This window comes from Hibiscus syriacus, unplaced genomic scaffold (genome assembly GCF_006381635.1).
Source record: "Hibiscus syriacus cultivar Baekdansim isolate YM2019G1 unplaced genomic scaffold, ASM638163v2 tig00110557_pilon, whole genome shotgun sequence".
In the NCBI taxonomy this organism is placed as follows: Eukaryota; Viridiplantae; Streptophyta; class Magnoliopsida; order Malvales; family Malvaceae; genus Hibiscus; species Hibiscus syriacus.
Genome location: NW_024062780.1, coordinates 1,425,681 through 1,437,899, shown reverse-complemented (window position 1 = coordinate 1,437,899; position 12,219 = coordinate 1,425,681). Strand labels below are relative to the sequence as shown.

The 12,219-nt window shown below is 36.8% G+C and overlaps 1 long non-coding RNA gene and 1 pseudogene across 1 annotated transcript; one reads left to right on the top strand and one right to left on the bottom strand.

Moving 5' to 3' along the window:
- The first annotated feature begins 7,074 nt into the window (after positions 1 to 7,074).
- On the top strand, positions 7,075 to 8,403 carry LOC120132052. The gene is made up of 2 exons (XR_005516972.1): positions 7,075 to 8,178; positions 8,264 to 8,403. It is a non-coding gene; the product is annotated as an uncharacterized LOC120132052 (long non-coding RNA).
- Positions 8,318 to 10,044, bottom strand: LOC120132049 (annotated as a pseudogene).
- Positions 10,045 to 12,219: the final 2,175 nt, after the last annotated feature.

The window sequence follows — 12,219 nt, the reverse complement described above, 5'->3', positions numbered from 1 at the left end:
CACAAAACTCATGCTCAGAACCAATGCTGAAGTAAGAAATGAGGAACATTTAGGGCATCTTTGAAGATTCAATATCAAATATTGGGGCATCTCTGAGGATTCAACATCCTGAAGCGAATTATCAGACCTTCTGAAGGCATTTCCTCCACATGTAGGAACAAGCAGACAAGGCACAAGACTCCATCCAGGAGATAAAATGAGGCTCCATCCTAATTCACGTTGCATACATATTAGGCATACTTAAGAGCATCACATTTATCACATACATAATTTTTACAGCTTTAGAGTCAAGTTCAACTTCAAGACGAAGGATACTCGATTCAAAAGCACCTTTGCATATTGATGTCGGTTGCTTAGCTCAGCAGCAAGAAGCTACACTTCAACCAACTCGACAGATAGAAAGATCGACATTCATTTTCAGATTCGATATTTCCAATATAAATTCTGTCTCGCTTGAGACAGTCTCATTTAATGCAGATGATTATCTCACTTGAGATTGCTTTTTTAAAACAGACTTTGTCTCACTTGGGATTGTTTTACTCGAAAGAAGATTTATTTCACTCATGATTGTTTTTCTTAAAACACGATTTGTCTCGATTGAGACCGTTTTCACTAGAAGAGTTTTGTCTCTCTTGAGACAGTTTCCCTTGAAACAAATTTTGTCTCCATTGAGACAGTTTCTCTTGAAACATAAACATTGAAAACATTTCCCTTCGTCTCTCTTGAGATAGTTTCCCTTGAAACAAAATTTTGTCTCTCTTGAGACAGTTTCCCTTGAAATAAATTTTGTCTCTCTTGAGACAGTTTCCCTTGAAACAAAATATTTGAATATGTTTTCTTTGAAACAAATTTCGTCTCCCTTGAGACAGTTTCTTTTGGAACTAAGTTTTGTCTCTCTTGAGACAGTTTCCCTTGAAACAAAATCTTTGAATTTATTTCCCCTAAAACAAATTTTGTCTCCCTTGAGACAGTTACTCTTGAAACAGAAAATCTTCAAATTTATTTCCCTTAAAACATAATTTTGTTTCCCTTGAGACCGTTTCTCATGAAACAACAGATATCTTTGAGATCGTTTCCCTTGAAACGAATTCTATCTCTTTCAAGACAACTTCTTTTGAAGCATCATCTGAACCGTTACACTCAGCTCAGGCACATACTTGAGATGGTCGAGAAGCATTTCTCAAATCAAAAATATAATATGCACATCAGATTTGAACATTTGAAGAATTCAAGATCAGGGATCAAAATTTGAAGATTCAAGAATCAAGATTCCAGATAGGCAACTGGAGATCGAGATTTCTCTCCAGAGCCCCAAGATAACATATGTTGCATATGCATTTTAGGCACACCTAAGAGCATTGCATCCATAGCATCACATATATGCTCAACTTTTTCAGGTTTTAGCTAGAGTCAATTTCAACTTCGCGGCGAAGGATATTGAACTCAAAGCGACACAATTTGCTCGAGAGTGGATTTCAACTTCACGATGAAGGATATCTAGCTCGAAGCCAAACTTCACAATAAAGGGGTCTCTACGGTTTCAACTTCACGGCGAAGGGAATTGTGTCCACCCGTAACTTACAATACTTGAATTTCAACTTCACGATGAAGGATATTCAAGTCAAGGTTCAACTTCACAACGAAGGGGCCATCCGCGATTTCAACTCCACGACGGAGGATATCGTGGCACTCGAGACAACACAAGTTCAACTTCACAACGAAGGGACGACTGGTTGTTAACAAACAACTTCTTAATTTTAGAGCCAATTTCAACTTCACAACGAAGGATATTGGACTTCAGACAATGCAAGTTCAACTTCACAACGAAGGGACCGCTGCTTGTCAACAACAACTTCCCAATTTCAGAGCCAATTTCAACTTCACAACGAAGGATATTAGACTCCAGACAATGCAAGTTCAACTTCACGACGAAGGGACCGCTGCTTGTCAACAACAACTTCCCAATCTCAGAGCCAATTTCAACTTCACACCGAAGGATATTAGACTCCAGACAACGCAAGTTCAACTTCACGACGAAGGGACCGCTGCTTGTCAACAAAATTTCATTCAGATTCAATTTCAACTTCACAACGAAGGATATTGGACTCGAGACAACACAAGTTCAACTTCACAACGAAGGGACGGCTGGTTGTCAACAAACAATTTCCCGGTTCCAGAGCAAATTTCAACTTCACGACGGAGGATTTTGGACTTGGAACAATGCTACTTACTTGGATTTCAACTTCACGACGAAGGATATCCAACTCAAAGAAGGATTATCTGCCATCAAAATTGTCAAGTTCGACTCCATTCAGCTCGATGACACATCAATCGCACTACTTTCCGGTTGCAGTCGAGGTTTTCAAGTCGAGAAGATGACATGGGTTAGCCGTGCCTTAGTGACAAGCAACCATTTTCAAACAACATAGCTTAAGTCAAGAAAAAGCTATCTGTCAACGAAGATTTCTGAGTTCGATTCCGATCCAAGGTCTTTAAACCGAGAAGAAGACCGAAGGGTAACGGGAATCCATGTGCTGATTCAAATTCCGAACTACGGCTTTAATTTCATATCATTTCAAGATGAACTCGACTTCACGATGGAGGAGTCATCCGTAACTCAATTCGACAGGGAGTTATTGAAACATCAGAGTTAATTTTCAACTCCACTGAACGAAAATTGTGTCTTTTAATCTTTGCCCTATCCCCGTTACACGACTATGGGCAAAGAGGGGCAGCTGTCAACACACATTTTTCGTCCTGCTAGGATTCAAACTCCTAAAAATAGGATAGAATTTTAGGATTCAAACTCCTAAAAATAGGATAACATTTTGCTAGGATTCAAACTCCTAAAAATAGGATAGAGTTCTACTAAGATTTAAATTCCTAAAGATAGGATCCACAAGCACTATAAATAGCCATTGTAACTCACCATTAGATGACACGATTTACACACAAAACACAGAGGAAAGCACGAAAAATACAAAGGCAAAACTATTGTAAACGATTCGAAAAGGAAATAAAAGGTAGTATCTTTTTTTTTTTATTTTTTTTATTTTTTTTTGCATGTGCACGTTATTTTTCTTGAGATTTGGTTCGAATAATCTAAAACGTGGGTTGCGCCGATGACCAAAAAGGGGTGGGATTTCGAAGTTTCGAACCTAGATCTACTCCCGAGGCATATTCATTTTTTTAAGTATTTAATATTCCCCCAATTACTTCGAAATTTGACCCCTGATTTTTTTTGTTCCAATTTAATCCCTTCATGTTTTAATTCCTTTTATTGATTTCACATTTTTTACCTATTATACTATATTTTATTTGTTATTATTTTCACTAACAATTATATCTATATATTTTTTATATATTATTATTTGTTTCCTCCTCTTCTTTTTTATTCGTATATATATATTATGTACATATAACTACATATATGTATTTTAGTGTTTCATTCTAACATCTATTTGCTTATATTACCTTTTATCATTATTATATATATTATATTTATTGCTTCATTTTCTTTATGTGTATTTTATTTATTTATATATATTACCTTTTTTATTTTATATTTATACTATTATTTACTATCATTTTTCTATGCTTTATTTATTTATTTATTATTTTATTTTATTTTATTTATTTTTATTTTGGTTGAATTTATTTATTTATTTTATTTTTTTATATCTAACATGTTTCTCAACTCTTTAAGGGTACATTTTCAATCGAACATAAGTAAGTTTTGGATCGTTATTTTTACCTTTTAATTTAAAATTATAATTTTTTTAATTAAGACAACTGAAAATTACGTAGTACCGAAAGAGCGGTTCAAGGGTGCTAATCCTTCCTTGACCGTAACCGACTCCCGAGACCGACATATTTCTGGTAAGACGCAGATCAGGTAAGAACTAGGGTATCCGATCAACCCATTTGTTTTAAATAAATGATCGGTGGCGACTCCAATCCATTTACTTAAGTCGAAACCCAATTCCGGGGGCCCAACCGAAAGACGGTTGCGACACTCGGAAAATGGAATTATTCGCCGATTATAAATCTAATTTAACTTTTTTAACATATTAACAATGTCGGACCAAACTGGGAATTGAAACGAAATGTGAGGAGAGGGATCCCATCCCATACGTCGTAAAGATCCCATCCCATAGATCAATTACGACACACCAACGCCAACGTGTCTGCCATTCTCAGGATAAACAATCATTAATGATTACAAAATAGTATATATTATAAATATTCTGATATTTTGAGAATAAACACTAAATCAACCATCTTTCCGGTGTTTTAAATACTAACATTCTTAATACTCATTACATTAATTAAGAAAATGAAGGCTATATTCCAAGTAAAATAAAATTACTAAACAACAATCATGATGATTAATACAAACAACAAAAGGGTCGCTATAAAATTCGTGACTTCTTAAGAATGATGCATAGTTTGGTATGCAGCCGGCACCGCTGTTTTCTGCAACATCGGATTCAGGACATATTGTTAGAAAGTAGTAGTACAGATGCATGGTGGATGATAATGAAAACAAACTCCACCTTCAACTCACAGTGGAGACGACAAATTAAACAAAGGTTGTTGGCGTAAAATTCATGAAATCTTGAATGCTCTACTCTACTAAGTGTAGATACATTCACTCTCTTCGACTTAATCACCTACTTTTTTACTTGCAAGTTGCAACTGCTATACATCGAATGAGCAAAGAGAGGGAGAAAGCATGAGAAGGAGAATATCAGTAAGTCCTAGCAGGCTGCCAACCAAATGCATGGACGGCTATCAAGTAAACAACCATCCAGATTTCAGAACCACCTTAACCGCTAAACAAAACTTAAAAACTGCAACCCGGCACAATAAATGAGTGTGAAATGTACCAAACTTAAATATTATATACATATTCAATTTGTCACAAGATTTAATCAAGTAACTGTTTTCAATGAAACATTTTCTGCATCTAGGTAACGGAACATGCAATTAGTGCTCACACTGAGTGATGGGTGTCTGAACCAAACTGAACAAATCAAATTAGGTAATGGGGGTAGGGGAATCAAGATATTAGCTAGTTTGTCTATTGCCAAGGAGCAATTTACAGGCAGGGATACAGCTGGTCGAGACAGACACTTGGTTATTTCAAACTCATGACAAGAAGCACAAGTGTGGGTATAGTCGGATATAAGAACATCATTGACACTGGCAAGGACTCATTTGATCAAAACAAGTCAAAGGAATGCAGCAATAACAGACAAGTTAATTTTTCCACAATGTACATATTCAATCACAATTCAGAAGAATGAGAAATGTACCACAAAGAAACGTTAAAAGAAAGAAGTATTTCGTTCTGAATTCTGATATACCTCAACCAGCAGTTTCTGATGCTTGACTATGTTGTTCCTCAATCAAATTTTGAACTCTCTGCTGACAAAATCAAATCAAAATCTTAAGAACAGATGCATAAACGCTATCACAAAGACATCAACATGTAATCCTTGCTTTACCTTCACAGAATTCCCAACCTCCTCTAGTTTCTGTAGTAATGCAAGATTCCCGGAAATCGGAACAGCATCATGCTTAAGTGGAGAACGCTGCAATAAGAAAAGAAATAAAAGGAACATCAAACCTAACAGAGAAATTATTTGTCAAGCATCATACTAGGATGAAGAGCCGATTTATTAAAAATAAACTGTCTTAATCAGATAAACAGGCATACCCAAGCAGATGGTGAACGAATACTTAAATTTGGAGCATCTTCATTTGCAGAAACTTGTCGGGAGAAAACCTCGGTGCTCATATTTGAAAGGCGTGTCAAAACGGCCTAAATGAGAGAATCGAAAGGAGCGTAAATCAGCATGCACCAGCTACAAATATTATTTTTTGGGGGTACAGAACTACAAATATGATTTTGGTAATTAAGAATACACCTTCCTAAAAGCACTCGGGTTAACCATTCCTTGGATATGTAAATCATCATCGGGTGGCCACCTCACACCAACATTTTCAATTCTAAGTGAATAAACACCAAACAAAAACTGCAAATATCCTAAAGAAAAACACAAAAAATTACATAAAGAAACATTCACCCTTCGTCAAAAACAGCTAAAAGTACATCAATTGTTCTCACCTTGTTCAATTACAACATCTGCAACTGAAGGTAATACGACATGCTTCTCTTTCTTTAAAAACCCCAAAACATGGAAATGGCACTGGACTTGTAACCTGAACTTCCAAAGTTTACTCCATTTGTTGCGAATATTATTTCTAAAATTTGCAGCTTAAACAGAGTTTCTAAATTGTAATCAAAGCATGCCTTAACGAGCAAAAGATGATAAAAGTGTAACAAGGGGTTGAAATTTACTTTGTAAACTATTGAGTTAGGAGTGAGAAAAAGCTTCCGAGATCGATTATCTTTACGGAGAATGTATCTTCGAACGGGAACGTATAAGAGCATGAACAACCCAATACCCCAAGCTAACACTAAAACCAATGAGCATAAAACCCACGGAGCAGTTTGATATTTGACGAAATCCTCTTCCATCTCTTGAAACGACGCCGCGTAAAGGACCGGCTCATCGTCCGTCTCCTCTTCTACGGTGACAGATTCCGAGAAGAAACTTTTCTATAACTTCTCGATTTCCACTACTTCATCTTTGGTTCCCATTAAGGAAATATAGCTTATGGCCTAATCGACAATCGAGATATAGCGTTCCTGTGCTTCTCCGATGGAAGAAGAAGAGTAGAACGGGTGTCGAGATTCGAGAAGGTGCACCGTTTCGTCGTTGTTCTTTTGAGAGGTGCAAGGATACTAATGTAAGGGCGGGAGAAGGGTAGCTTAACTGCTCTTCGCAATCGTGGTAGTTGACGTTAATGATGGAATTTATGAAACTTCATTTGAACGGTCATGATTGGCAGTGGAAGTTTGGTTGGGAAAGATAGTAGACGATCCACGATTTGCGTCATTATCCATATCAAACGGTTCTAAAGCTTCCACGCGATTCCCCACGTTTCCCATCACCGAAAACCCAGGACGCATCTCCCTCTTAATAATCTACGTGGCAGTTTCTCAAACGTCCACGCGCTCCCTCCGCCTCCCACCATTTTTTCACTTCTTTTGCAAATCAGCCAGATCTCTGTTATTTCATCTTTTACTATATAATGATGAACTAGCAGAATTATTGGGGAGAATAAAAATGGTGAGGCCAATAGGGGAGAGGGATGATGACGGAGGCCGTTACAAGGGTGTACAGATGAGGAAGTGGGGGAAATGAGTGGCGGAAGTACGGCAACCCAACAGCCGAGGAAGAATTTGGTTGGGTTCTTTCAAGACGGAGAAAGAAGCGGCGAGAGCTTACGACGCCGCCTTTTTCTGCCTGCGGGGGAATTCAGCAAAGCTCAACTTTCATGACAATCCTCCGGATATAGCGGGTGCTGGTGATTTGACGACGGCTCAAATCAAGGAAGTGGATTTCAGGCACGCGGGTCGGGTTGCTGAAAAACAAGGAACGGAAGTGGCGGGTGTTGGTTTGGGAGACAGATCGGGCCGCGCTTATTTTCACCCACCTTGTGTTTGGACTTTCTAGCCCTACAAGTTCTTTTTTTTATATAAAAAAAGTCGGGAAGTTCAAATTTTGATAGAAAAAGAAATGTTTTGTTTGTTGATGAAGCTTTGTGTAAATTGATTTTCATAGCGTGTTTGTGGTTCATCGATCTGTGTTTGAATTGAAATGTTGTGTTTTGATGGATAGATGCTGTTGCTTTTGTTGTCCAAAAAAGAAGAAACTTGGGACTGTGTTGTGATTTAGTCGAAATGAAAATGATGGGTTCCGACCCGAACCCCATTTTTTAAAACCCGGACCGATCAGTTCGAACCCGACGGGTTCGGTACGGTGCCCATCCCTAGCTACATTAACAGAGACGCCTCCCCATTCCCATGCTATTATCATTTGAATGATCATATCTCTCTCTTTGATATGCGTATTCGTTGAGATTTCTTTTAACCCTGTATATGGTATCTACTGCAACTTCATACCGTTTTGCCTATGCTTTGATTCAATATATATATCTGAATCAAGTTCGTCACATTTTTTTTTCAGTCCGGGATCGGAATACTTGTTCGGAGACAGGTATATTTTGTTCATCCGACATGAAAGATCCGAACGTCTAGCAAAGGTCAGACAACCGATATGAAAGCTCTAACAAAATTTTGATTCAAAAGTGTCATGAACTAAAATTTCCTTAATATATATGGTTACAGATAAACTAATCAAAAGTCGGATGTGACTGAGAGTTGAGATCTAAGGGGCTCGTTGCATGAATAGATAGGTAAGAAAACAGCAGGCTTACCCTGCCCGGAAAAAAAAAGAGAAAAAACAAAGGAAGGCTTAAGAAAAGCCTCAAAAAAGAGAAGAGACCAGACATCGGCTTAGATTACTATGGTGATTGAGCAGCCAAACCCAGCCATGACTTGCTGTTGCCGGCCTCGGAAGGTGATGCAGCAGAGCTAGTTATCTGGTACGGTGCTTTAGAGGTGATCCTGAAGAATGATCATAACGATATCAACATCAATAATTTTACTCAAAAAGGTTGTACAAACTAGAAAAATGAACCTTGTCTTGTCTTTAAATGCAAATGCTTTGATCTTATTAAGATAATCCGATACACGAAATTGCAGGACATTTCTCTAGGAGTCTTGATGACTACCTGTCCTTTCGTTTCTCTAGGAACCGATGCAGCGAAGCTCTCCTTGCAATTGGCAGATCTGCTGCAAATAGACACAAAAACTAATAAGAAATTTAACATAGAACATGAACAATAACGCAGAACTCCTCGATTTAAAGAAACTGAAGTGGACAACAAGGATTACCTCCAGGATAGGGTCGATGAGCTGGTTGACCCGCTTTCGAGGTAGGAGGAACTCCGACACTAGATTCGATTGGACTTCTTGCTCTGCTGGAAGTAAAAGGGGTGGGGTTGAAGCTGTTGGTTTGTGAGCTGCTCTTGTTGGCTATAAGCCTGATTTCCTTAGTTTTGTCAGCTGGGAAATCATTGAACACAATCACTTGTCCACCGTAAAAGATGGTCATTTGTGCAGCTTGAGGCTCAAACTTGTTCATGTTAGTAACGGTACTACAACCAACCCTTTTCAGAGCAACGTCCTTAGGAGCCGGTACCGAGAAACCAGCTCGTTGAGGGAACAAATCCATGGATCTCAAGTTCCGAGGAGCTCCAACGGTTCGGCCAGAAACATCACCGGACTTGCTCGACGGGAAATAGGTCCATGGTCGTAGGCGGCACCTGTGGTGTCCCTGCAACATATCCACAAAGAAAGCGGCGATACATTAGAGATTAGACTCAAATTCTGTTGTTGTAGAACTTGTTTTAATGGTTAAACGACTTATGTCAACAGAGTCCGATGGTCCTGTCAAGTTAATGAAGAAGAATGCGATGACCCTGTCAAGTTAAAACGGGTAAAATCTCAACAGAATTGTATTCTAGAAAAAATACCGAAAAAATTGAAACTTTTGAATCACGTGCTCTATTTCTTCTTCACAATTTCATTTTCCAAAACAATTGCTCAAATTTTTAGTAATTTCAGGGGATGACCGGGAAATTAAAGGGCATGTGTTCTGACTGTTTCGAAATATTAATTGCGAATACGACAATCTGCAAATCTGATTTTGAGGATCTGAATCTTACACAACTAAGAAAAATAAAAACATAAAGATCCCAACTTTGAACATTAATTTGATTAAAAACCAAAGCTTAATTGGACTTCAGTAATATAAACTAGCTTTACCCAAAACCGAAAAGGATTAAAACAAGAGATAAAAAAACAAAGAATTCAAATAAAATGAAGAGCATACCCTTAGTTTCACCGTTGCATGTCATTCCCAGGGGTAGATCTCGGAATCTACCTTTATCCTTCAAATACCGACTCAACAAATTACAAGTTTGGGTAAAGCTTGGCTTCTCCGATAACATCGCCTGCTTCAAACCCGTATATTCCGACGAACACGACATATTTCCGACAAAACAAAATCCAACTGCTTTGAACCCTTATGCTCTTTTGGGGTTTTAGAGAATGATTTGGAATTCAAACAACCTCGATCTTTGAACTTACTTCACAATTTCATCAAGGATAAACTTAATTCGAGATGCTTTCAGCTAAGGAACTTATGATTTATTTATACGAAGAGTAGGAGAAGATGGGTTGTTGTTGATCTTTCAAAAATAAAATAATAAAGCTGGTTAGAGAAGGGTGGCGGTGGGTAAAAAAAGCAGGCGGACTAATATACGGCTAATATACGCTTTCAAAGAGACGTTTTTCTTTTCTTTGGTTTTACCTTTTTCTTCCCAACAGCGATGCTTTATCATTTTATTTTATGTTCCCTTCGCAGGAGGTTTTCGAAGTTTTTAAGGTATTTTTGTTTCTTTTTCTTGAAAAATACTTCTCATTTATTATAATTAATGTGTTACATAAAGTGTTCACAATTATTTTAGAGGGCGACTTCGAGTTAAAAAAAATATTGAGTGCTACATTGGTTTTTTAAGGATAAAAAAGGGTCTCATGTACCCTTTTACCTTAATTTTTTTAGTAATTTAATTTTTACTTTTGGTATTATTATATTTAAGTTGTTGTTGAATTTTATTTATTTTGAATTTAAAATATTTTATATTTTGAATTTAAAATATTTAAAAAAAATCAAACAAACCTTTAAACTTTTGAAGAAAAAAAAATCAATTTGACCATTGAACTTAAAAAACAGTTTAATTTATCTGCTACATCATCAGTCACTTTGAATTGTCACATCAGTATTGTGGATTATCACATCAATACCTAAAAATGTCACGTCAGTATCATAACGGTCAACGACGGAAATCATTAGTCAAATGACCAAGTTAAGTTCTCTTTATAAGTTCGAATGCCACATTAAGCAAAAACAAAATCAACTGCGACATTGATTTTTTTTTTTGACAAATACAGGGTCTCATGTACCCTTTTACCTTTTATTTCATGTTCCTCTAACAGGTGCTTTCGATATTTTTAAGGTACTTTTGTTTCGTTTTCTTAAAAAGTACTTATTTATTATAATTATGTTACATAAATTGTTGACAATTATTTTAATAAAAATAAATTTAAAAGATAAATAACAATAATTGAATTGTAAAATCGTTTATAAACAAAGAAGACTGATAAAATACTGATACTAAAAACACATTAAATATTATATGAGTTTGCATATCATATAATCAATATATACAATGGATCATACAAATAGTACATTTCCTACCATGATGATATAGAATTGTATTTAGATACAGATGCCATCGGAATTTCTAAATGATGACGTTATTGTAACACAAATTCAACACGATCTAACAACATGAATGGTGTAAAATAATCGAACGTTAAACTCGTAAAGTTCAGTAATACACAACTATACAACAGTACAACATGAGACATGCAATCCATAATGGTTAAGTGAAAGAATAAGCCATGATATATCAAATACGTATAATATATATCAAATACGTATAATATAATTCGTGTAATGTACAATATCATGAATGGATTTGAGATTAATCAAAAGATTAGAGTAATATCTAACTATCAGAAGACTTATCATTATCACATTATTAGTCATGCATATAACATGTTATTACACAGATAATTCATACAAATTATCATAAACGAAATTAATTTCTATCAAATGATGAGATGGTTATTTATTGAAAGTTGATTAATGTATTGTTGTAGTTGTTAGGTAGAAGATTACATATGCCACAAAAAGTTTGAGTATCCAGGATGGCAAAAGCCACGAGATAATGTTCTCAAACTATTTAATTCACGAGATAATGCTTTGGTCATATTATTTGCTGAGATAGGATGAAATATACAGTGCAATCGTAGGTTGCCATGACATCCGAGCGACCTGTGTGGTGTTTTGCATGAGCCATGCACGTCCGATGGGTAGGTCGCCAGGGCATCCAAGCGACATGGTAGGTCGCCAGGGCATCCTAGCGACATGCATTCTGGCGACCTACCTATTGGACGTGCATGGTTCATGCAAAACACCACACAGGTCGCTCGGATGCCATGGCGACCTCCTAGCTCGCCCGGATGCCATGGCGACCTACGACTGCACTGTAGATTTCACCCTATCTCAGCAAATAATATGGCCAAAGCATTATCTCGTGAATTAAATAGTT